This window comes from Doryrhamphus excisus, chromosome 11 (assembly GCF_030265055.1).
Source record: "Doryrhamphus excisus isolate RoL2022-K1 chromosome 11, RoL_Dexc_1.0, whole genome shotgun sequence".
In the NCBI taxonomy this organism is placed as follows: domain Eukaryota; kingdom Metazoa; phylum Chordata; class Actinopteri; order Syngnathiformes; family Syngnathidae; genus Doryrhamphus; species Doryrhamphus excisus.
In genome coordinates, this window is record NC_080476.1 from 16,387,480 (window position 1) to 16,412,161 (window position 24,682).

At 38.6% G+C, this 24,682-nt stretch overlaps 1 protein-coding gene and 1 long non-coding RNA gene across 2 annotated transcripts in view; one reads left to right on the forward strand and one right to left on the reverse strand.

Annotated features, from left to right (window-relative positions):
• Positions 1-24,682, forward strand: part of kctd16b (potassium channel tetramerization domain containing 16b) — a 78,313-nt gene that overhangs the window by 24,616 nt on the left and 29,015 nt on the right. The window lies entirely within an intron of this gene.
• Positions 7,903-24,682, reverse strand: part of LOC131137851 (uncharacterized) — an 83,464-nt gene continuing 66,684 nt past the window's right edge. The window contains exon 3 of the long non-coding RNA XR_009131987.1: positions 7,903-8,170. This is a non-coding gene — a long non-coding RNA (uncharacterized LOC131137851). The remainder of the gene's footprint in view (positions 8,171-24,682) is intronic.

Here is a 24,682-nt window from a genome sequence, read left to right on the forward strand (position 1 = left end):
CAGCGCAGCTGCAAAAAAAGCACCCTTCCCTTCCCCGTCCGGTCTTTTATACACTCAGGGCTGGAGTCCTAAGACTGGAGTCCTGGACCAAGGACTCCAACTATATTAGGAAAGCAGGAAGTGAACAAATGTAACAGTTACTGATTGTAAAAGTACCAGATGGAGGGGTAGGATTTAATAAGCTTTGCTTCTTCCTACTCCTTTTGGACATGTGGAACTGTGAACTGATTATGTGATGCATTCAATTGTAATCTGATGCATGTTCAAATGAAATAAAACCATTACCATTTCAACCCCCCCAAACACCTTGGGTATGAACTAGAACTGGGGTCTCAAACACGCGGCCCGCGGGCCAAATGTGGCCCGCAGGACACTAGTTTGAGGCCCCCGCCTTGATATGAAAGTTGAATGTTAGTGCGGCCCGCGCATGTTTGATATGGATGCTGTATGGTATCATGTACCCAGAAAAAATTATTACGTTTGATTAATGTTCATGTTAAAGGTTAAATAACTGTTAATAGTTATCCTCCCTATCCGTGTGGAAGTGGTAAGTTTTTGGCTATTTAAGTTTAAAGGAAATAACTTGAAGGCTACCGTTTAGGTCGCTAGCTCTCTAGCTTGCGAGTTAGCATGTGTCTCAACACCCTGCAGTTGCGCAATATGTTGTAAATAAAAAGAGTATAAATGTGACTATAGTCGTGTTTTGTCATGTCTACAGGGCTCTAATAATGCTTTGTTCATTTTAATCTGAAAAAAATAATTTGTCTACCCACCAACTAGATGTGGTTTCTTAAGTTTTTATTATTTGCCCTTAGGAAAGCAGGAAGTGAACAAATGTAACAGTTACTGATTGTTAAAGTACCAGATGGATGGGTAGGATTTAATAAGCTTTGCTTCTTCCTACTCCTTTTGGACATGTGGAATTGTGAACTGTTTATGTGATGCATTCAATTGTAATCTGATGCATGTTCAAATGAAATAATACCATTACCATTACCATTCCATTCATTACCAGTGCATTCACTGACACTGAAAACCATAACAGTACCTATGTGTGCACACAAACACAACAAGACGATCGTTCCTTCCCATATCCAAAACAGTAATTGATCCTAATTTAGTGATTTTCCTGCCTTACATCCACATGTTGTTGTCTCAAACTGTGACGGAACCACAGTGCACATTGGATTTTGGGTTTTGGCATGTTCTGTGTGGGCCGTTAGAAACAGATCTGCACGCCAAGACGACTTGGAGGCCAAGGTCTAATTCGTGCACATTCAATAGCAATCTGATCAGAGCTCTGAATTGCTTTTTCCCGCTCAGCCTCTTTAGCGCTTTAGCGGACCCTTGCGTCCCCAACCCTCACCCAGCTAGCCTATCTTTACTCCTCTCACCGCCTCGCTTCGTATCTCTGCCTGGCTGGCTTTCTAGCTTCATAATTACGTCTTTGGCTTTCTGTCCTTTCCTGTTTCCTCTTGCTTCTACAACAATGTTTGACAAGGCGTTTTTGCTTCCCCCCTTAAAATCCTGTCGGGATGTTGTCATCTGCGCTTCTTATTGTGACGGTGTGTGGCGACGGGTCTCCGTTCTTTACCACATGAGTGATGACAGACCATTTACATGATACAAGAAACTGTTTCAAAATAAAAAAAAAATGTTTCAGATCATTAAGAAAATTTCAATATGATTCAAGGACAAAACAATTAAACACATCCAAAGCAACATGGCCCCGTGTGAAGAAGTGATTGCCCTCAAACCTAATAACTGGTTGGGCCACTCTTAACAGTAACAACTGCAATCAAGCATATCTGACGGCACTGTGGAGGAATTGTTATCATTCAGCCACTTTGGAGGGATTTTCCAGTATTTTTAAGGTCTTGCCACTGAAGGTATTTGCTCAATTTTGCTAGCTAAAGATAAAAGATACTTTGTATCTACACTACCTCCACCATATTTTACTGTTGGTATGATGTTCTTTTTTCTCAAATGCGGTGTTACTTTTTACGTCAGATGTAATGGGACACACACATTTTTTTTCTTGGAATTCTGTCCGACTCAGTGTCTTTCTTATGTGGAGTCATGACCACTTCAGGTCACGAACAGATATTTGGACATTCTCCTTTAAGATTTTTTTGGTAAAGAGCAGAATGCGTGGTTCCATTTTGTCATTTGTCCAGAAACACCAGAACAACCCCAGACCATCATACTACCTCCACCATATTTTACTGTTGGTATGATGTTTTTTTCTCAAATGCGGTGTTACTTTTTACGTCAGATGTAATGGGACACACACATTCCAAAAATGTTACTTTTGTCCGGTTACACCTCAGTATTTTCCCAAAGGACACTCATGCGAAAATCTTCATTTTGCTTGGGAAATTGAGACAAGCCTTAATGTTGTTTTTGTTCAGCAGTGTTTTTTGTCTTGGAATTCAGGTCACCAACAGATATGTGGACATTCTCCTTTAAGATTTTTTTGGTAAACAGCAGAATGTGTGGTTACATTTTGTCATTTGTTCAGAAACACTAGAACAGCCCCAGACCATCACACTACCTCCACCATATTTTACTGTTGGTATGATGGTCTTTTTTCTCAAATGCGGTGTTACTTTTTACGTCAGATGTAATGGGACACACACGTTCCAAAAATTTTACTTTTGTCCTGTTACACTCCAGAGTATTCAGAGTATTTTCCGAAAGTACACTCATGCGAAAATCATAGTTTTGCTGGCAAAATTGAGACAAACATTAATGTTGTTTTTGTTCAGCAGTGTTTTTTGTCTTGGAATTCAGGTCACCAACAGATATGTGGACATTCTCCTTTAAGATTTTTTTGGTAAACAGCAGAATGTGTAGTTACATTTTGTCATTTGTCCAGAAACACCAGAAAAGCCCCAGACCATCACACTACCTCCACCATATTTTACTGTTGGTATGATGTTTTTTTTTTCTCAAATGCAGTGTTACTTTTTACGTCATATGTAATGGGACACACACATTCCAAAAATGTTACTTTTGTCCTGTTACACCTCAGAGTATTTTCCCAAAGGACACTAATGCCAAAATCATAGTTTTGCTGGCAAAATTGAGACAAGCCTTAATGTTCTTTTTGTTCAGCAGTGTTTTTTGTCTTGGAATTCTGTCCTGCTCCGTGTCTTTCTTATGTGGAGTCATGACCACTTCAGGTCACGAACAGATATTTGGACATTCTCCTTTAGGATTTTTTTGGTAAACAGCAGAATGCGTGGTTCTATTTTGTCATTTGTTCAGAAACACCAGAACAGCCCCAGACCATCACACTACCTCCACCATATTTTACTGTTGGTATGATGGTTTTTTTTTTCTCAAATGGGGTGTTTCACGGGGCTTTTTACGTCAGATGTAATGGGACACACATTCCAAAAATTTTACTTTTGTCCTGTTACACCTCAGAGTATTTTCCCAAAGGACACTTATGCGAAAATCATAGTTTTGCTGGGAATGTTGTTTTTGTTCAGCAGTGTTTTTTGTCCTGGAATTCTGAGTGGTAACTGTCGAGCTAAAAGCCGTACTGTCAACTAGACGTCCAGTGCACAACTTCTCTAACTAGCAACCACTACAACGCTATCAATGCAGAGTTTTTCCATTGGATTAAAAAAGGAAAATAATTAATTGAGGCATTGATTGTTCAACTCGTCCATCAAGTAAATCAAGTCAAGAGCCCATCCCAAGTTGTTCATGCTCTTTATGGAACGTCATTCCTGTCTTCCTGCTGCAGTGAGCTTGATAGAGAGCTCTAATCACAGACATCTCCCACCATCCCTCTTCATCCTGCCTCTCCCAATCATCTCCGACATGTTTCACCATCACTCCTCCAGCATAAAAAACACAATCACATTCCCAATCTCCTTTCATTCCCGTCCATCTTTCACTGTCTCTCTCTCTCTCTCTCGCACGCGCGCGCTGACGTGACCCTCAGAAGCCCTGTCGGCGTTCTTTGTGGCCTTTTACCCGGGCGGACGATGAAGTGATGGATATGCTTGAATCGCACCTCGTGACCTCGCCCGCGGCCATGCGTTCTAACACCCGTCCAGCCGGTGCCTGGCATTTAGCAGCCAGTCCTGCACTCCGCCACGTTTCTTCCAGGTCCGTAGATGACCTTTTCAACTCTCAGTCTCCATGAGCATATTTTACTCGGCTGAGGCCACACATATGTAAGCAGAGAGGAGGGGGCGAGGGGGGGTGAAAATTAAAAACAGGACATCAACTTTATCGGGAGAGGGCAATTTCACGGCGTGGCTATTCATCACTGTCAGCACATTGTTTGCATAATGATGATACAAAGACAACAGCTAGGAGTCGAGTATGAGGGCGGCAACGATGATACATCATGAATGCCTCCAGGTAATTATACTGAACATTGATTTTAGGAAACCTTTGAGGAACATGGTTGGAATAATGCCGTCAGGTATTTCAGCTTATGTAAACATTCAGAACTAAAGTATTTGGTAACTTTTGGTTACCATTGTTACTTTCCAACAAATATTTGGGTCGTGGCATTAAGTCAGAATGGTACAATCTTGATCATGTGACATTTTTTTTTTTTTACAATTTGACGATTGTTGATTGTTGAATCAACTGCATCAAATCGTTGAATCGCTGATCAGCGATTTTTGGGACTTTGCAGGGAGATCCCGAAAGTACCAGCGTTGATCTCAGTCCCTGAAAACCCGAAGATGCTAGCACACACCACACAAGCAACAATGTGCTTCATGTGTACCTCCAAAAAAAAAAAACACTCCTCCTCGCCACTCAACCACCGTGGCTCGCTCGCGACAGGAAGCCAACAAGCCAAATAAAGTTATACTGTAGTTTGATCACAAAATAAAAAAGCCACAAAAGCAACGCAAACCCAAACTGCGGCAACAAACACACAGCAAAAACAGCAGAAATCCTCCACAACCTGGAGCCGTGGGTTGCTGACCCCCTGCGCTAGACTATAGCGAGGTGCATTCAGTGACACTGAAAATCATAACAGCACCCATGTGTTGTCTGCGGACGTATTTGCTGCATTAAGTCTGCTCGGAAATCAAAAATCAAAAGCTGTGAATTCAACGCAGGCCAAATGTGGCCCACAGGACACTAGTTTGAGGCCCCCGCCTTGATATGAAAGTTTAATGTTAGTGCGGCCCGCGCAAGTTTGATATGGATGCTGTATGGTATCATGTACCCAGAAAAAATTATTACGTTTGATTAATGTTCATGTTAAAGGTTAAATAACTGTTAATAGTTATCCTCCCTATCCGTGTGGAAGTGGTAAGTATTTGGCTATTTAAGTTTAAAGGAAATAACTTGAAAGCTACCGTTTAGGTCGCTAGCTCTCTAGTTTGCGAGTTAGCATGTGTCTCAAGACCCTGCAGTTGTGCAATATGTTGTAAATAAAAAGAGTATAAATGTGACTATAGTCGTGTTTTGTCATGTCTACAGGGCTCTAATAATGCTTTGTTCATTTTAATCTGAAAAAAAAATTTGTCTACACACCAACTATATGTGGTTTCTTAAGTTTTTATTATTTGCTGTTTTATTGTTATTATTATATTTATTTATTTATTACTGATTGATTGATTTTCTTTATTCTTGATTTGTTTATTTATTTTTCATCTTATTTTGTGTAGAAAAATAAAAAGTAAGATATTTGAGAACAGTGGAATGTTTTATCAGAGCTTTTATTGTAGAAAATCGGAACCAAAGCAAAGTTTGTTCATTTTTCTGTTTTTAATAAATACGTTTTTTTTTTTTGTAAAACCTGATACGGCCCAGCCTCGCCCAGACCCTAGCTCGAGTGGCCCCCAAGTAAATTGAGTTTGAGACCCCTGAACTAGAATGAAGATCAACTGGTGCATGAAAAGCAAAGCGCCCCACAGACAAAGTAGAAAAGAGTACGAATCTCTTTCTCACTCCCTCATTCACTCCTGTGCTGTTTCGGAGCCACAAGCCATCACCCCTGCGTCCCCTTTTATTGGTCCAAATAAGTAAGAGCCGCACCCCCCAAGATGCCCCAAGACAAATGTTCTAAATGATGTTCTTCAATTTGAACTCTCCCCACACGGCAAAAAAACAGCAGCTCCAGAAATGTCAGACACACAGGACACTCTATCGCTCTTTCTCTCCTTCTCTGGGTCGATATCCTGGCAGTCACACATTTGTCGTTTTTCTCTCAGCGACACTACCCACCACCATGACCGCCGCCTCCTGCTGTTGCAGCTGTCCTTGGTGCTGGCCTGCTCCGCTCGTTTTTTTTTTTTTAGGCCATCGATAAGAAGGTTTGTCATTGATGTGTGGTCCCGGTGTTGGAGGTGGTTGTTTTTGACAGGAGATATGATGAAAGCCGCCATGGGGTTACAAGCAAGGAGTTACGGGCTGTTTTTAAAGAGGATGTAGAGGAGTGATACAAACGAGGCGTCTCTTACAAGAGTGGACGAACACATAAGGTGGTTTTTTTGTACTACATGTTGACCTTTGGGCGGCACGGCGGCCTAGTGGTTAGCGCGCAGACCCCACAGCTAGGAGACCAGGGTTCAATTCCACCCTCGGGCATCTCTGTGTGGAGTTTGCATGTTCTCCCCGTGCATGGGTGGGTTTTCTCCGGGTACTCCGGTTTCCTCCCACATTCCAAAAACATGCTAGGTTAATTAGCGACTCCAAATTGTCACCAATTGGAGTGTGAATGGTTGTTTGTCTATATGTTGTTTGTCTATACCGCTTATCCTCACAAGGGTCACAGGGATGCTGGAGCCTATCCCAGCTGTCTTCGGGTGAGAGGGGGGGTACACCCTGGACTGGTCGACAGCCAATCACAGGGCACATATAGAGGTCAATGGTCTGACACACTGTGTCATCTTTCAAAGAACACATTACTAACAACACTAAATTCATCACACAGCAACTTAACACTCAAATGATTCATTTGTTCATTCATTCATTCATTTTCTACCGCTTATCCTCACAAGGGTCACAGGGGGGTGCTGGAGCCTATCCCAGCTGTCTTTGGGCAAGAAGCGGGGTACACTCTGGACTGGTCGCCAGCCAATCACAGAGCACATATAGACAAACAACCATTCACACTCACATTCATACCTATGGAAAATTTGGAGCCAAATAATGTTAACCCATCGAAAATCTCAAGAGGTCAACGGTCTGACACACTGTGTCATCTTTCAAAGAACACATTACTAACAGCACTAAATTCATCACACAGCAACTTAACACTCAAATGATTAATTTGCTCATTCATTCATTCATTTTTTACCGCTTATCATCACAAGGGTCACAGGAGGGTGCTGGAGCCTATCCCAGCTGTCTTCGGGCGAGAGGCGGGGTACACCCTGGACTGGTCGCCAGCCAATCACAGGGCACATATAGACAAACAACCATTCACACTCACATTCATACCTATGGACAATTTGGAGTCGCTAATTAACCTAGCATGTTTTTGGAATGTGGGAGGAAACCGGAGTACCCGGAGAAAACCCACGCATGCACGGGGAGAGCATGCAAACTCCACACAGAGATGCCTGAGGGTGGAATCGAACTTGGGTCTCTTTGCTGTGAGGCCTGCGTGCTAACCACTCAGTTGCCGTGAAGCCGTCTGCTATGTTAATTTAGCCTATTCAACCTCAAAGGTGGGCTGCATGTTGGAGGAGTGGTTAGCGCGCAGGCTTATGACATACGGGTTCAATTCCCCCCATGGGCATCTCTGTGAGGAGTTTGCATGTTCTCGCCGTGCATGCGTGGGTTTTCTCCGGGTACTCTGGTTGTTTGTCCATATGTGCCCTGTGATTGGCTGGCGACCAGTCCAGTCTCACCCGAAGACAGCTGGGGTAGGCTCCAGCACGCCCACGACCCTTGTGAGGATAAGCGGTAGAAAATGAATGAATGAATTTCCAAGTTATTACAGTTATTTATGCTATTGTGGAGCTGAATAACTGTTCATGTGTTATATTAACATACTGGACACCTACTCAGTCTGTTGTTCTGTGTGCAATGACACAATTATCGGGAGAACAATGAGAAGAAATGTCCTGCAGGTGTACCGTAGCATGTAGCTGTAGCATGGGGGGGGGGGGAGATGTGGTGCCAGCAGCTGGACTGCAGGTCCGCCGGATGTGAGAGATGAGAGTATGGACCCAAGCTGTGGAGAGAGGAGAACATACGGAAAATGACTCAAGAGGGAAGACAAGATCACAAAGTGGCAGGTTTACGCCGTCTTATGCAGCCAGTCGATTGGCCTTCACCAAGTAATCTATCACACTGACAGACAGATACCTACACACACACACAAAGCAAGTACCTGACAAGAATAAGTGCCTACACTGAAAAATACAGTCAATATCCTATTTATTTTAAAAATTACATTTATCCTTCATTCATTCATTTTCTACCGCTTTTTCCTCACAAGGGTCGCGGGGGTGCTGGAGCCTATCCCAGCTGTCTTCGAGCGAGAGGCGGGGTACACCCCGGACTGGTCGCCAGCCAATCACAGGGTACATATAGACAAACAACCATTCACACTCACATTCATACCTATGTACCTATGGACAATTTGGAGTCGCTAATTAACCAGTGGCTAATAGTCTAATAATAAAGAATTCCTTTCAAGAAATGCTGCAAATGTTTGACAGACAGTATGAATGGCCTGCAAGAAAATACGTGTCACAAACGGCAATTCCACAACTTCACAACAGAGTGAACGATGATAGTGCAATATTTCCTTTACTATATCATGATATGGTATCATAATTTTTTGGACTATTAATATTAATATATTTTGGGGTTGTATTCAACCACAAAACAGTAATTCATTCATTTTCTACCGCTTATCCTCACGAGGGTCATGGGGGGGGGGGTTGCTGGAGCCTATCCCAGATGTGTTTGGGCGAGAGGCGGGATACACCCTGGACTGGTGGCCAGCCAATCACAGGGCACATATAGACAAACAACCATTCACACTCACATTCATACCTATGGACAATTTGGAGTCGCTAATTAACCTAGCATGTTTTTTGGAATGTGGGAGGAAACCGGAGTACCCGGAGAATATGCAAACTCCACACAGAGATGGCCGAGGGTGGAATCGAACCCTAGTCCTCCTAGCTGCGAGGTCAGCGCGCTAACCACTCAACCACCGTACCAAAATTACATTTATTTATTTCAATTTGTTATGTGGCTGCCTAAAGGGCGCTAACTTTCAAATGCGTTGCAAGCATTATATCCCGCCCCCATTCCTGCTCCGAGCATGTAAACTACGTTTCAGGTAACACACACAGAAGCCCTTTGCTGAGCTCTGGCGGTGTCTTTTTCAGGCGGTTGCAAACAGTTCCTTTGATGAAAACACGTAAAAGTGCAGGAGCTTGAAGTAGGGCAAAATAACATGGTGTGCCAGCACAAAACAAGTTTCAGCAGCAATACGTTTTTTTATCTATAAATAGGTTTTTTTTTTAAATGGTGTGCAGTCCATTGGGACCTTTATGGGTAGTACACCGAGTACACTAAGTAGGTGAGTTTAATAATATGTGGTCAATAGATTAAACAGTACACTCGATGTCCTTCAAGCAGCTCAAGCATGACATATAAACATTGCACACATGGTGTTAAATGTTACATTTAAATATATAAATCATATCTTTTGTGACTATTTGTTGATGTCTGGAACAGATAAATTGGATTTACATGATGTCTTATGGGAAAAATATTTTCTTTTGTATCATAAATGTTCTCAAAATTGATCCTGAATATGACCGCCTTAGGATAAAAGGCCAAAAACGTAAAGGGGCTATGTTATTATTTGCAGTACATTTTTAGTCAGCACACACACACACACACACACATACACACAATCAGCGAGGGGTTTGTTTTCAGCTGCAGTGAATACTGATCAGGAAGAAAGAGAGATAACCAAGGAAACAATAGTCCAAGGTCGATCTTTTTCCACCACACCATGTGTCATTTACAGCGAGCTTCACCATCATCATCATCATCATCATCATCACCATCAAGCTCAACCTTCCTCGCTGTGTGTTGCGGCAACAACACATTCCTCGCTTGTACTTAAAGGCTCTCAGTGACATGTATTAATATCACGCTGACCTTGCAAGGTCGGAAACTCAAAGACGGGAAGACGAACGTGAGGAGACTTCTGTCTAATTACGCAGTATGTTCATCATCATCATCATCATCGTCGTCACACCAGTAGGTTAGCTTGACCACCAAATCATCACTCAGGGAGCTTTGAATTAAATTAAATAGATTTAATTCACAGAAAATAAAGTCAAATTACAAAGGATGGCAAATGATTAAATGTTTGAATCAAATTAATCAATTGTGATTAATCACCACTTGCAATTATGTGTGAAATATGGCCATTCAAAACAAGTTAGTATGAGCTAGTTAACAATAATTTGAACAATTTGAATGAAATTAAATATATTTAATTAATAGAAAATAAAGTCAAATTACAAAGGATGGCAAATGATTAAATATTTTAATCAAATTAATCAATTGTGATGAATCACCACTTGCAATTATGTGTGAAATATGGCCATTCAAAACAAGTTAGTATGAGCTAGCTAACAATAATTTGAATGAAATAAATAATTTGAACAATTCGAATTAAATTAAATAGATTTAATTAATAGAAAATAAAGTAAAATTACAAAGGATGGCAAATGATTAAATGTTTTAATCAACTTAATCAATTGTGATTAATCACCACTTGCAATAATGTGTGAAATATGGCCATTCAAAACAAGTTAGTATAAGCTAGCTAACAATACACGTAATACACGGTGCCCTTAAAGGCTCTCAGTGACATGTAAAAAAAAAAGTAAAATTACAAAGGATGGCAAATGATTAATGGTGTTGGAATTACTACTACTGTTGATGCGTTCAAGTCAGGCTGTGTGACTGTGGAGATGCTACACTGTGCCTCTATCTGACTTAGCTTGCCATGATGTGCATGAATTAAAGGGGACCTATTGTGCTCATTTTTCAACCCTTTGCATTGAGTTGTAGACTCCTGTAGAGCAGCTACGACAGCTTTCGACAGCTCCTGTAGAGCAGCTTTCTAGCAGCTTTCTAGATCCTCCAGAATCTAAACCTATTCCAGCTGTATTTCCAAAACGGTGCCATTCTAACATGGTGAAATCTTCACAGTCCAGCAGAGTGGGGAGAGGGCAGTTCTACAGCTTGGATTCGGGAACGCCCATATAAGGAAGTCTGACTCACTGTGACATCACAGGGAGCCGGTGTTGAAAAAAACTCTTTGAAATCAAACGTTTTGAGCCATCCCAGGGCTCACTTACAAATATGAAAACATCATTATCTGAAACTTTGGCATTGTTTAACACGAGGATACAACATTCTAACCACATTTATAGAAAAGTATAATTAAAAGTATAATTATGCAAAAAAAATTTTCTTAACTTGTGTAATTAGTTATTAGTTTTTCACACCTTATTTTCTTCCATTTTATTATCTTCCGTAGCTTTTAAAAAATATTTTTAGAAAGTACTGGTTACTGCACCCACTGACCTAAAATGACATTTTCCTAATAATTGTAATGATGCCTTCCTCGTGTCCAGTCGAAATGTCCAATCAAACATTTTTAAGATTCCAAAAATGGTCTCACTGTAAAATATTTGACTTTCTCTTGAACTTTTGTTTGATAAATGTTCCAATTCATTGATTCCCGTCTTGAAAACCATCCGATGTGTCAGCACCAGTGAAGGAATTGTCCCGCTGCCATCTATTTATGTCCCCGTGCATAATCTAAGAAGAAGGCTATTTCAGGCTTTTAGTGAAGGCTGGCACGATAGCGTGGATGGAATGTGAGCCAAGTGGATTGGAGTAAAAGACTAATGACCATAATGGCTGCTGTTATATATGCGACCATGCTCTCGTTTGGCTCATAAAGACGCTCCATATTTCTCACTGTCTGTCCCGTTTTAATCTATTCCATCCATATTCTCTACCAGTTGGTACGTGCGTGTGCAGATAGGTGACGACGACGACGACGACGCCGAGCAGGGCCTCAAAGCCATCTCTGCTCCCACAGGCTAGCTGTTGCTGTCGTCGACAAATAATAAAAAAAAAAAAAATCTGAGAGTAGCTGACAACTCTCAAATGGAGTCATGCCGTTACAAGGATCTTTGATTGACATCTTTGCTATGCTAATTCCCAAGTTTCCCCGCTGCTTCCAAGTCGGCAAAATTTCAGGGAGGTTTTCAACTCAATTCTAAAGGATTTTTTCAAATGAAGGTTGTAAACACTAAGGGGGTTGAGGAAAAGTTGCTGAGTGAGGTTGGACCGGAAATTACTTTTTTAAACTTCACTCGGCTTGCAAGCAAGCATTTTATTTAATCTTCTATAAAAAAAAAAAAAGGAGTAGGGGTGTTCCTGTTAATTAATGAATCGCATGATAAATAAAAAATCAACTCCATAATCTTGCCGGCCTCCATATATTGCCATGTGCAAGTGTGTTTGTTTTGCTTATCTCTTGCCTCCAAACAGGTAGGAAGAGAGGCGGGGCCACTAGCATACACACAGGAAACTAGTGATTTATATGATTATATAATAATATATAATAATAATAATATCATTGTTATTATTATTATTATTATTATTATTATTATCATTATTATTATTATTATAAAATAATAATAATAATAATAAATTATTATTATTATAGAAATAAAAATGAAAATGAAAATAAAAATGGGTGTACCCCGCCTCTCAGCTTGGATAGGCTCCAGCATACCCCCGTGACCCTGATGAGGATAAGCGGTATAAAAAATGGATGAATGGATGGATGTATGGTACACAAGACAAAAAGGGCGGGTAACACTGAAGTATAAGAATGCTATAATTCATATTTCTCCTCTGTGAACCGCAGCTCCCCAATGCTGGCAGCACTCAGGCAGCCTGAGACCATGCACCAATACACATTTATCTTACGACTTTGCCAGCTATTTAGACAATAATGGCTGTGTTGACTCATTTTCAGTGAATACTAAATCAGTACTGCTGTACTCTGTAATCAGTACTGTCTTCTCTAAAGTACAGCAAGTTCAACAGTATTATCCTGAACGTGTGCACCCTATCATCCCTTGGGAAGATATCCCGTAACAAAAATGCTTGCTGAATACGTTTATGTGTTCTTCCAATTACCCAATTAGGGATTAGTAGAGTATGCTGTAGCAATATGCAGTATAATGATAAACGACTTCTTCTCCATCCTGAATCACACATTTAAATATGTTACATCATTCTACAATCCCAACAGATTACTTCACTTATCGTCTTGTTTCAATATTGCATGTACGTATTTATTCCAGTGCTGTTCAAATCATAAAACTTTCATTTTTCGGCCTGTTTGTACCATATTCCAGCGTCTACACTATGCACAAAGACTTCCATGGGTTTCACACTTAAAAGCATAAAAAGCTCAGGTGTCACCACGGTCTTCAGGGTTTACTAAAGTAAATTCCACTTCTTTGGTGCAACGTGATTTATAATAAATAATCCGTAGCGGTGGTAGAGGAATTAAGAAGAGATGATGCATAGGCTTATGGGAGTAATGGAAAGTAAAAAGAAGATATAGGAGGAGGCTGAGAAAAGGAAGCGTGAAGGTTATGAGGAGGGCGGGTTCAATACGGTCGCGCAACTTCAAACTGTCAACATCACCACCTCGACCGTACTCCGTGTTTTAATTACAGCAGCTTAAGGAGAACTTGCTGCAATTGCACACACATATATTATTAATATCAACACAGAGCAATTAGCGTCCATTTAAAGCTGCAGCGCATCCATTTTTGACTTTATGAGTGTGTTTGCAAAGCATTTATGCACACCAGACACCTATGGGTGTTTAGCTGGTTCACAGGTAGCACGGTTTATGGAGTCATAATGAGACCCCCCACCCCCCCCCCCCAAATATAAAGCTGCCATGTAAAGCTCTCTACAGGGATGTCTAATCGAGGCATTTAGTGTTAACGTAACGTAATAGCTAGCTGGACCCAGAGACGTTTGGGGTTGTTTAAGGTCAGTGTTGTTACTATGGTTTATTATTTTATTGACAGGGGTCTCAAACACGCGGCCCGCGGGCCAAATGTGGCCCGCAGGACACTAGTTTGAGGAAGTTTATTGTTAGGGCGGCCTGCGCAAGTTTGATATGGATGCTGTATGGTATCATGTACCCAGAAAAAATTATTACATTTGATTAATGTTCATGTTAAAGGTTAAATAACTGTTAATAGTTATCCTCCCTATCCGTGTGGAAGTGGTAAGTTTTTGGCTATTTAAGTTTAAAGGAAATAACTTACCATTTAGGACGCTAGCTCTCTAGTTTGCGAGTTGGCGGTCGAGTGGTTAGCGCGCAGACATCACAGCTAGGAGACCCGAGTTCAATCCCACCAATCCCAGCTGTGGAGTTTGCATGTTCTCCCCGTGCATGCGTGGGGTTTCTCCGGGTACTCCGGTTTCCCCCCACATTCCAAAAACATGCTAGGTTAATTAGCGACTCCAAATTGTCCATAGGTATGAATGTGAGTGTGAATGGTTGTTTGTCAAATGTGCCTTGTGATTGGCTGGCCACCAGTCCAGGGTGTACCCCGCCTCTCGCCTGAAGACAGCTGGGATAGGCTCCAGCACTCCCCATGACCCTTGTGAGGATAAGCGGTAGAAAATGAATGAATGAATGAAAATTAAATCTTACCGTTTTTGTCAGAAAGCAATTTAAAAAAAAAAAAAAGCTGGAATAGGTGCAGATTCTGGAAGATCTAAGAAGTTTTTGTGCCGGTTAGCTGCTCTATAGGAGTCCACAACTCAATACAAAGGTCAAAAAAACTACGCAATTCATATCAGAAAAGAAGTAGGAAGAAGCAGCTCTCATTTTGATTACCCCTGGAAGCTTCATAAGAGAGGGAGTGAGCATGCTACATTCATTATTCGTTATTATAGTCATAGCCATGAATTATAAATTAACTTGTAACTTTTGGACATCCCAAACTGCCAAGAGTGATGTTAATAAAATTAAAAAAAAATTGGATAATTAGACATTGTTGTCATGGAGGACAATTGTGTGTCTTTGGTGTTGAAGCTAAAAATATCAATGAAGAGCTGCTAAGTTGTTGGATGAGTCATCGTGGCTGCGATGGAAAAAGTGTATTAAAATCATGTGGGCCTACTCTGTAATTACAACAATTACTACAATAACGTCATTTTCCCTCAAGCTATTTTTTTGTCTCGCTGCTACAATTTTTATTACCAATGTGAGCTTCAGGCGGTTTTAAAGCAGAATCCTTTATGAGATGATATGAGGTTCTGTGATTCAATATACTGTCACAAAGTAATACATTTTAAAAGGGGAAAATATCCCTTTAAAGTCACAGAATACTTCCAAATTCATAATGAATTAACTGAGAATACCACACAAGAATTTTATTTGGCTTTTTTATGGCATTTGACGGATGGCTGCCATCAGGAAACGAGATGCTTGGATGTATGGGAAGTACACACCACACACCAGCAATATGTTCCCTCCATAATGCATAATAATAACAACAACAACAACAACAGTAACAGTAACAGTAACAATAACAATAACAATAACAATAACAATAACAATAACAATAACAATAACAATAACAATAACAATAACAATAATAATAATAATAATAATAATAATAATAATTATTATTATTATTATTATTATTATTAATTATTGTTAATAATAATATAATATAAATATATAAATGTATAATAAATATATAATATAAATATATCATGTATCATTTATCCTTGTCTCACTGCATATTATTATATTATATTATTATATACTAATAGTAATTATATTATTATTATAATTACAATAATAAGAATAAGAATATAATTATATATATATAATTTATATTATAATAATAACAACAATTATATATACATATATATATATATATGTATATATAATATCTATCATTTCATAGAGAACAATTGTACTTTTCCATGCAGAAAACAATGTGACATAATAATAATAATAATAATAATAATAATAATAGTTTAATAATTTATTATTATTATTATTAAATTATTAAACAATTATTATTATTATTATTATAAATTACTAAACATTATTATTATTGCTATTATTATTAAATTATTAAACAATTATTATTATAATTATTATTATTTATTATTATTATTATTATTATTATATAATTATTATTATATAATAATAATAAATTATTAAACGATTATTATTATTATTGTTATATTATTATTATGTCACATTGTTTTCTGCATGGAAAAGTACAATTGTTCTCTATTAAATGTAGTTTTGTTAATAATTTTGGTTGTCTGGAACAGATTAATGAGACTTACATTTTTCTGATGAGAAAAATTGCCTGGGATTGAAGTTTTTGTCTGACCTTTTAGAATGAATGAATAAACAAAAGGAGGTTCCGCAGTAATTCCATGATTTGCTATGGAGGACATAACAGTACCTAACACAAGCTGTAGCAACTGACAAATGAATGGAAATGAGAAACGTACTTACTATGTTAGAATGTTTTATCTTGTGTTGTATTTTCACCTGTCATCCTTATCTGTTTATCTGTGCAAGGATGAGGGGGATCTGTGTGTGTGTGTGTGTGTGTGTGTTAGCTAGGATGCCACTCGGGAGTGCAGCACCAACAAGGACATAGTGCAGCATCAGCAATGACAGAGAGAGAGAGAATCGGAGAGATATTTTTTTTTAGTTTTATGCTGGTGCAGAACAGTTTGAATCCACCAAAGAGGTGAGAATGAAACGAGAAGTGTGATGACCAAAATGAGACAAAAAGATGAGTCAGAGTCAGAGCTGAAGTGAGAAAACAAGAAGATGGAGGAGTTAAGAAAGAGTGTTTGTGTTTTTTTTCTATCAATGTCAAACCCCTCATGTCCTCGGCAGGACATTTCATCCATCAGCCTGGGAGAAAACTCTTTTGTATGTGGACGCCACATACTACTACAATACTATTTGCTGATTCTTTACCATGACACTACACATAATAGCTCACAATATGTCATGGTTGCTGCTCAAATATTACAATCCCATATGCACATACATATAACATATGTATATGTTTACATGGTCTCACACCTTTAACGCCATTGTTCTATATGGAGCATTCGTAATTATTACCTTTCCCTTTAATTGGCTGGGAGACATCACATGGTTTTATACTGACAGATATACAGACATCCACTTTGACTTTATATATATATATATATATATATATATATATATATATATATATATATATATATATATATATATATATATATATATATATATATATATATATATATATATATATATATATTATAATAAATTATATATATTATTATAATATATAATAAATTATATATATTATTATAATATATAATAAATTATATATATATATATATATATATATATATATATATATATATATATATATATATATATATATATATATATATATAATATAATTATTATATATATTATATATATAATAAATAATATGGCTTGGTGGGTGTGTCCTGTTAAAAACTAGTGATGGGCATTATAACCAATGTTCCATTTCAACTGCACACATGCGCAATTGCACAAAAAAATAATAATAATCCAACCTGAACTATCCATAAAATAAACATATAATAATTTCTTCTGTACCATTTTGCAATGCAATTTCACGAGTGATGAGCGAAAACAAGCGGTAACATCACAATGATGAATACCATCCACTGTTTTGTGTTTATGTTGCGGTATAGTTGTGAAGACATTTTGGCTAAATATACATATATGGCAAAATATGTGTGAAAGTGAAAGTCATGCTTTAGATGTATCATTTATCCTTGTCTCACTGCATAGTAATTTGTATATGTATGGACGGATGATTGTACTATTTTGCTTGTACTGCTGTACTGTAAGTGACATGAATAAAGAATAAAGGGCTAGCGTATAATTTCACAATAAGCAGTTTTTTTGCTGAAATTGATGTTTACTAAACTATGTTCTACTGCTGATGACTAAAGAATAGAAAAAGGTAGGAACAAGACTTTTTTTCTGATTTTGTGGAACAGATGACCGTATTTTCCGGACTATAAGTGACACTATTTTTCCTAGGTTGGCTGTTCCTGCAACTTATACTCCAGAGCGACTTATAAATGAAAAATAATAAATAAATACCTTTTCTGTTCATGTTTATTTTTTGTGTAGCTAAATAACCATTGTGTTAGCATATATTAAACCTATTCAGCCTGTTCTATATTATTTTATTAATGTTAGAACTTGCCTTCCAAGATGACGTAATGTCTGTTTTGGTCAAGTAGTTTATAAAATAAATTACCCACAAAAAATGCGACTTATACTCCAATGCGACTTATGTATGTTTTTTATACCTAATTATGCATTTTTGGCCATGTGCGACTTATACTCCGGAGTCCAGAAAATACATAAAAATAAAAAAAAATGCACAAATGGGATGCACTACTTGGCTGCAACCAGCAGAGGTGCTGTTGTTTCATTATTTTCATAGCAATTATGACATTTCACATGATACTTGAGTACGTTCTATGCTGACACCAGCAGTCCTGGATACATTAAAAAAAACATTATATAAAGTTCATAAATGCTTCCCCTGCCTCTGCGCTATTTTCCATCTTCTCCGTGTGGTGCGTGTTTTTTTTTTTTCCATTTGGTGCCACGCAAGAGGGCATCCATCATCTTTATTTGTGCTGCTTACTGCTATTTGCTGGAGCATGACGAGGCTTTATGAAGTTCTTGCCCTAGCTTCTCAAATCACTGATTGTTGCCATTTTTTTTTTTTTTTTTTTTGTGACTCCTCTTAGGGAGAATAATCTACTGAGACCACTCACCGCGGGGGCATCAAATGGGTATTTCTTTCAATCCTGCACAATTCTCCACAGTTGGCGTATTCATTTTCTGGGGTTTGTGTTGAATGCTAATTTCTCCGGGAGGTCGTTTTGTTTATTTATTTATTTATTTTGATCCTTTTTATAGTCGAGCGGGCACCACTGTGCAGTTCATCAACGTATTGTGTGTAAGAAGCGGTGAATGATTGCAAGCCACGGTGGAAATTAGCGGCATTGATTGACTAAAACAGGCTTCCACTGAATACCTCTAAACTGACAGCGCACAAATAAAAAAAAAAATAAAAAAAATACATTTGACAAAGCTCTCCCAGTATTCCATATGAAATGGACATTTGGGAAATACTCCAAATGTTGTTCATTTCACCAGCAGCTGTTACCGTGGATACGGTCAAGAGGTGGTGATAAGAGTCCGTAATACAGACAGAAAACACTGTCGTTTTTTAGCATTGTGCTCCCAGTCAGTGTTTGCCGAGGTAATGGCCTGGACTAAAGCTAGCAAATAGAAGATTAAGCAAGCAGGTGTAGTATCTCCTGCAGACAGCTGGATGGATGAAGCATGGTAGGGGAATTGTGCTTGGGACTATAAGTGGGAATACGATGTGGAAAAAAAAGGCAACATACGCGTTGTTAACAATTAGAAATAACAAAAAAAAAAACAGGGGATTTGCGGTAGATTTCCCAGTTGTGTGTACAAAACTAATTTCTTTCTTCATCCTCATCGCTGTGTGAATGCTAAGTGAACAAAAATGGTGTCCGCGAACATTTGGTGCAGAAACGAGAAATTGCAGTATATTTTTTCTTGCAAGATACTACATTAGCTCCATAAAAATACAATTAGAACCTTGGTAATCTCAAAAATGTATGCCTCAAGTTTTTAAAGGGACCAATTTTGCTCATTTTTCAACCTTTTGTATTGAGTTGTGGTCTCCTATAGAGCAGCTACACACAATAACCTTTTAGATTTTCCAGAATCTGCACCTATTCCAGCTGTATTTCCTTTGATTTGTGCTCCCTGCCAAAATGGGTCTGTTTTCATTTATTCCACCCACGGCCCGCCTCTACGCATGACCAAAGTGCGGCCTTACTATTTACCATATAAGGAAGTCCGCCCGTCTGTGACATCACAAATGGGCAGTTTAACCACGCCTTTTAAAACCGAGCGTTTAAAACCTGAGTCTTCCCAAACTTCTTCTTCATTTTCTACTGCTTATCTTCACGAGGGTCGCTAGGGTGCTGGAGCCAATCCCAGCTGTCTTTGGGCGAGAGGCGGGGTATACACTGGACTGGTCGCCAGCCAATCACAGGGCACATATAGACAAACAACCATTCACACTCACATTCATACCTATGGACAATTTGGAGTCGCCAATTAACCTAGCATGTTTTTGGAATGTGGGAGGAAACCGGAGTACCCGGAAAAAACCCACGCTGCTTCTTCCTACTCCTTTTCTGATATGAATTGCGTAGTTTTTTCGACGTTTGTATTGAGTTGTGGACTCCTATAGAGGAGCTACACACAATAACCCGAACAAAAAACTTATTAGATCTTCCAGAATCTGCACCTATTCCAGCTTTTTTTTAAAATTTGCTTTCTGCCAAAACGGTATGGTTTAATTTTCATTCATTCATTAATTTTCTACCGTTTATCCTCACGAGGGTCGGGGGGTGCTGGAGCCTATCCCAGCTGTCTTCGGGCGAGAGGCAGGGTATACCCTGGACTGGTGGCCAGCCAATCACAGGGCACATATAGACAAACAACCATTCACACTCACATTCATACCTATGGACAATTTGGAGTCGCTAATTAACCTAGCATGTTTTTGGAATGTGGGAGGAAACCGGAGTACCCGGAGAAAACCCACGCATGCACGGGGAGAACATGCAAACTCCACACAGAGATGTCCGAGGGTGGAATTGAACCCTGGTTTCCTAGCTGTGAGGCCTGTGCGCTAACCACTCGACCGCCGTGCAGCCAACATGGAAAATTCCTGAAAATTCAAAAATTTGACCCACATTTGGAATGTGAGAGAAAACCCACGCATGCACGGACGGGGAGAACATGCAAACTCCACACAGAGATATCCGAGGGTGGAATCAAACTCTGGTCTCCTAGCTGTGTGGCCTGCTCGCTAACCACTTGTCTGTGCAGCTGCTCGATACGTTCTATCAAGCCAAGACGGGAACAAAACTGAAAGTAGAAACAGGCCAAAACAAAACCACAAACGGTGCTAAACATCTTGCCTTTGAAAGTATTCCGAAAAGCTCAAGAAAAAGCTACATAAACATGATAATGTGACATTTGAGGCGTTGTAACTTCAAAGCAATGCCGTATTGTGGGAGTAAGTTGTCAACTTGTTAAAGTGAGCATAGTACATGACAAGGAAGCGTCCACCAATGCAGGACAACTCCGATGGGAACCAAACCCGTCAGAAGACATCGGCCGCAATCGTCATCAATAAAGATGACAGAGAGAGTTTTTGGACAGCTGGCAGTTCAAAGGTGGTTGCAGGCTTGAAGGCAAAAGCTTTTTTTTTATTATTGGTGGAGCAGCGGTAAAGATGTGGAGAAACTCCGAAGCAACTTCCCCTGGGCCTCATTAAGGACTTTGCATGATGGAGGAGTGGAGATAAAGAAGTGTGCCACGGCTACTAGCAACGCAATCACTCACGCTCTCTTACTCTCACACATATGCTGCCTCTCTACTTGTGGTTCATATGTGCCGTGACAGAGCCTCGGAGCATGACTTTGCACTGAAGTAATTGTGATGTGTGACACTTGGAATCACGATGGAGAAAAGCGGAACGTCAAGGGGCTCAAAAGTTGGACAAGTTGGACTTCAAGCCGCATTTTCTGGACAAATACGCCGAGTTGAACAAAACTTGACTTCAGCTCAGTCAACCACAGAAGCAATGAGGTAACATGCTAAAGTTATTATTGCGTATGCCAATGTAACACTAATACAACTGATTACTAAATATCAATTATTAATTAAAACAAACAAACAAAAAACAAAAAATAAAAATAATAACAAAAAATAAAAACAAACAAAAAAATAATAAATAAATAAAAACAAAACAAAAAAATAAAATAAATATTAATGACCGGTATAGAAGAAGCACCTGTGTTTAAGCCACACCCACTAAATTTACAGAGATTTGTACATACATAAGCCGAAAATGCCCAAGTCATAAAATTGTATATTGTTGCACACATCTTACAAAGAACGCTAAATTCATCACACAGTAACTTAACACTCAAAAGGTAGCTAAGAAATATACAAGAACAAATATACAAGTACCAATACGGGTTTAAAATAAAAAAAATCAGCTGCCTCACCCTGACCCTTGCCAACCCCAAACCCCCCCCAAAAATGTAAAAAACACACATGTATGTGAACATCACGCGTGACTGCAGTTGGATCTTCAGATCTTCTGCGTGTTTTCGGGGCATATTTGTCCTTTAATTGTTGGATTAAATCAGAATTGTTTATATTCAACCTCTTTTCCAAAGAAAAAAAAATGGTGGGGAGGGGAGGTTAATTGTTGCGAGGTGTTTGGTTAATTAATTTCTCGTCTTTTCTCTCCGCCTTGTGTCATTAAGCGTCACAGCTTCAGTTAGTTGTGACTTTCATCTGTTGGATGTGCCGTGGAGTCGTTTCACATAGCTTGTGAAGAGGAAAAACAAAACAAAACACCCACCTACTGATGAGGTCTAAGATGATATCCATAACGGGCAAACCATTTGACACCCCTGCACAACATCGAGCAGCAAAAGGCCAGCACAGGTCATTCCATTAAACTTTAAAACACGCAATTGTAGACATGGGAGTCCTTTTTTGTGGTGGGCAGTATACACGTTCTGATGTGTGATTGTTTTTTTTTTATTTCTTTATATTTGTTGTATTGAGTCTTGTTTATACTGTACCCTTCATACTGTATGCAAATGTTACACTGCAACCATGGAATTTCCCCAGTGTGGGATAAATAAAGTCTATCCTATCCGACACAGCGAAACAGATCGGTGCTGTGACACCATAAATTATCCATTTTTTTTCCACACTTCTGACAAACGCCCCATATGGCATCACACATTTTCTACCTCAAACAGCGATCACATTACGTGATGTATGCTTATTTTATGATACGCAGCCTTTTTTCATACACACACACACACACACAAACGTATACGAGCAGCCGCTGATGAATGATGCAGCGAGACAACTATAAGTGCCTAAATGTTGCCATTTTCCCCACAGAGGTGTTGGTGCCTTAACAAAAAAAAAAACAGTCATATAAATGCATAACAGACTGCAGGAAGGTAGGGGAAAAAGTGATTGTAAAGCTATTTGTGGTGTGTGAGTTGAGTTGTTTTGGCTATCGAGGATTATTGCATAGCTCTCAAGTCGCCTCCAATCGTCAGCTTCAATGTCAAAATCACATTTCCAGTGCAAACAAAAATCACTCTATTGTGATTTGTTTAAATGTAGGAATAAATTGTAGCCGTTTTGTGGTTGAATTATTGAATTATCAGTAAAAAGTGGGGGAAAAAAAAACATATTCAAGGAACTTTTTATGTATTTTTTGGCCTAAATTAAGCATGTTGAAACATAAAAGTGGATAAATGAACTAAAATATATATAAAAAAATAAAATAATATAAAATAAAATAAAAATAAAACATATAAAATATATATATATATATATTTTTTTTTTACCAGACGGTAATCCGGTAATGATCAACGTTTGTTTCTGCCTTTCTAGGTTCTCAGTAATCAGCAGTAGAACAAAGGTAAGTTTCAGGAAAATATCAGCTCCCAACTAAAAAAAAGATACATTTCCAGCATAACTTTCACTTTTTGTGACAGCTCAAATATCTAAACAACTAAACACGGGGTTCTTCACACTGCATGTAGTCAGCTATGTCCATGTCCAACATGATAGAGTAAAAAAAACAAAAAAAACTGCAGTAATTTTACAAAAAATACAGAAAAAAATCATTATTTTACAAGAATAATGTTGTAATATTAGGGAAAATTACATCATTTTAGTAGCATAAATATTAATGATCATCATAAAATTAGAAAAATTAAAGTTTAAAGTTTCTGCCTTTCTCCGTTCTCAGTAATCAGCAGTAGAACAAAGGTAAGTTTCAAGAAAATATCAGCTCCCAACTAAAAAAAAAGAAGATACATTTCAAGCATAACTTTCACGTTTTGTGACAGCTCAAGTATCTAAACGAGAAAGAGAGATAGAAGCGAAAGAAGGACAAAATAAATAAATATACATATAAGGTATTCAGAAGATGCTAAATGATATGTAGTATTTGTACGATATTTGTATGATATGTAGTATTCCACTCCATAGGTGTCAAAATCCTTTACAAAAACATGGATAACTGTTGTGGCTGTAACCCATGGCAAGCTAAAACTCAACTCTGAACCACTGATATCACTTCCTGTCCATCTACCACTCTGCTATCCTAGCAGCGGAACATATTTATAGCAACACTTATTTATGCTTTAAATGTCATTTAATATATCTACTATAGTGGGTATTGCGAGTGTAAAGGTGACTATAGGGATGTTATTTCATGTCTAGAGGGCTCTAATCGTATTAAAAACTGTATTTAGAAGGTCACAGAAAGCTTTTCTGGGCTCTAATTATGAAAATATTCACTTTATGAATAAAGAATGGAATGTATTTATGCTTTAAATGTCATTTAATATTTCTACTATA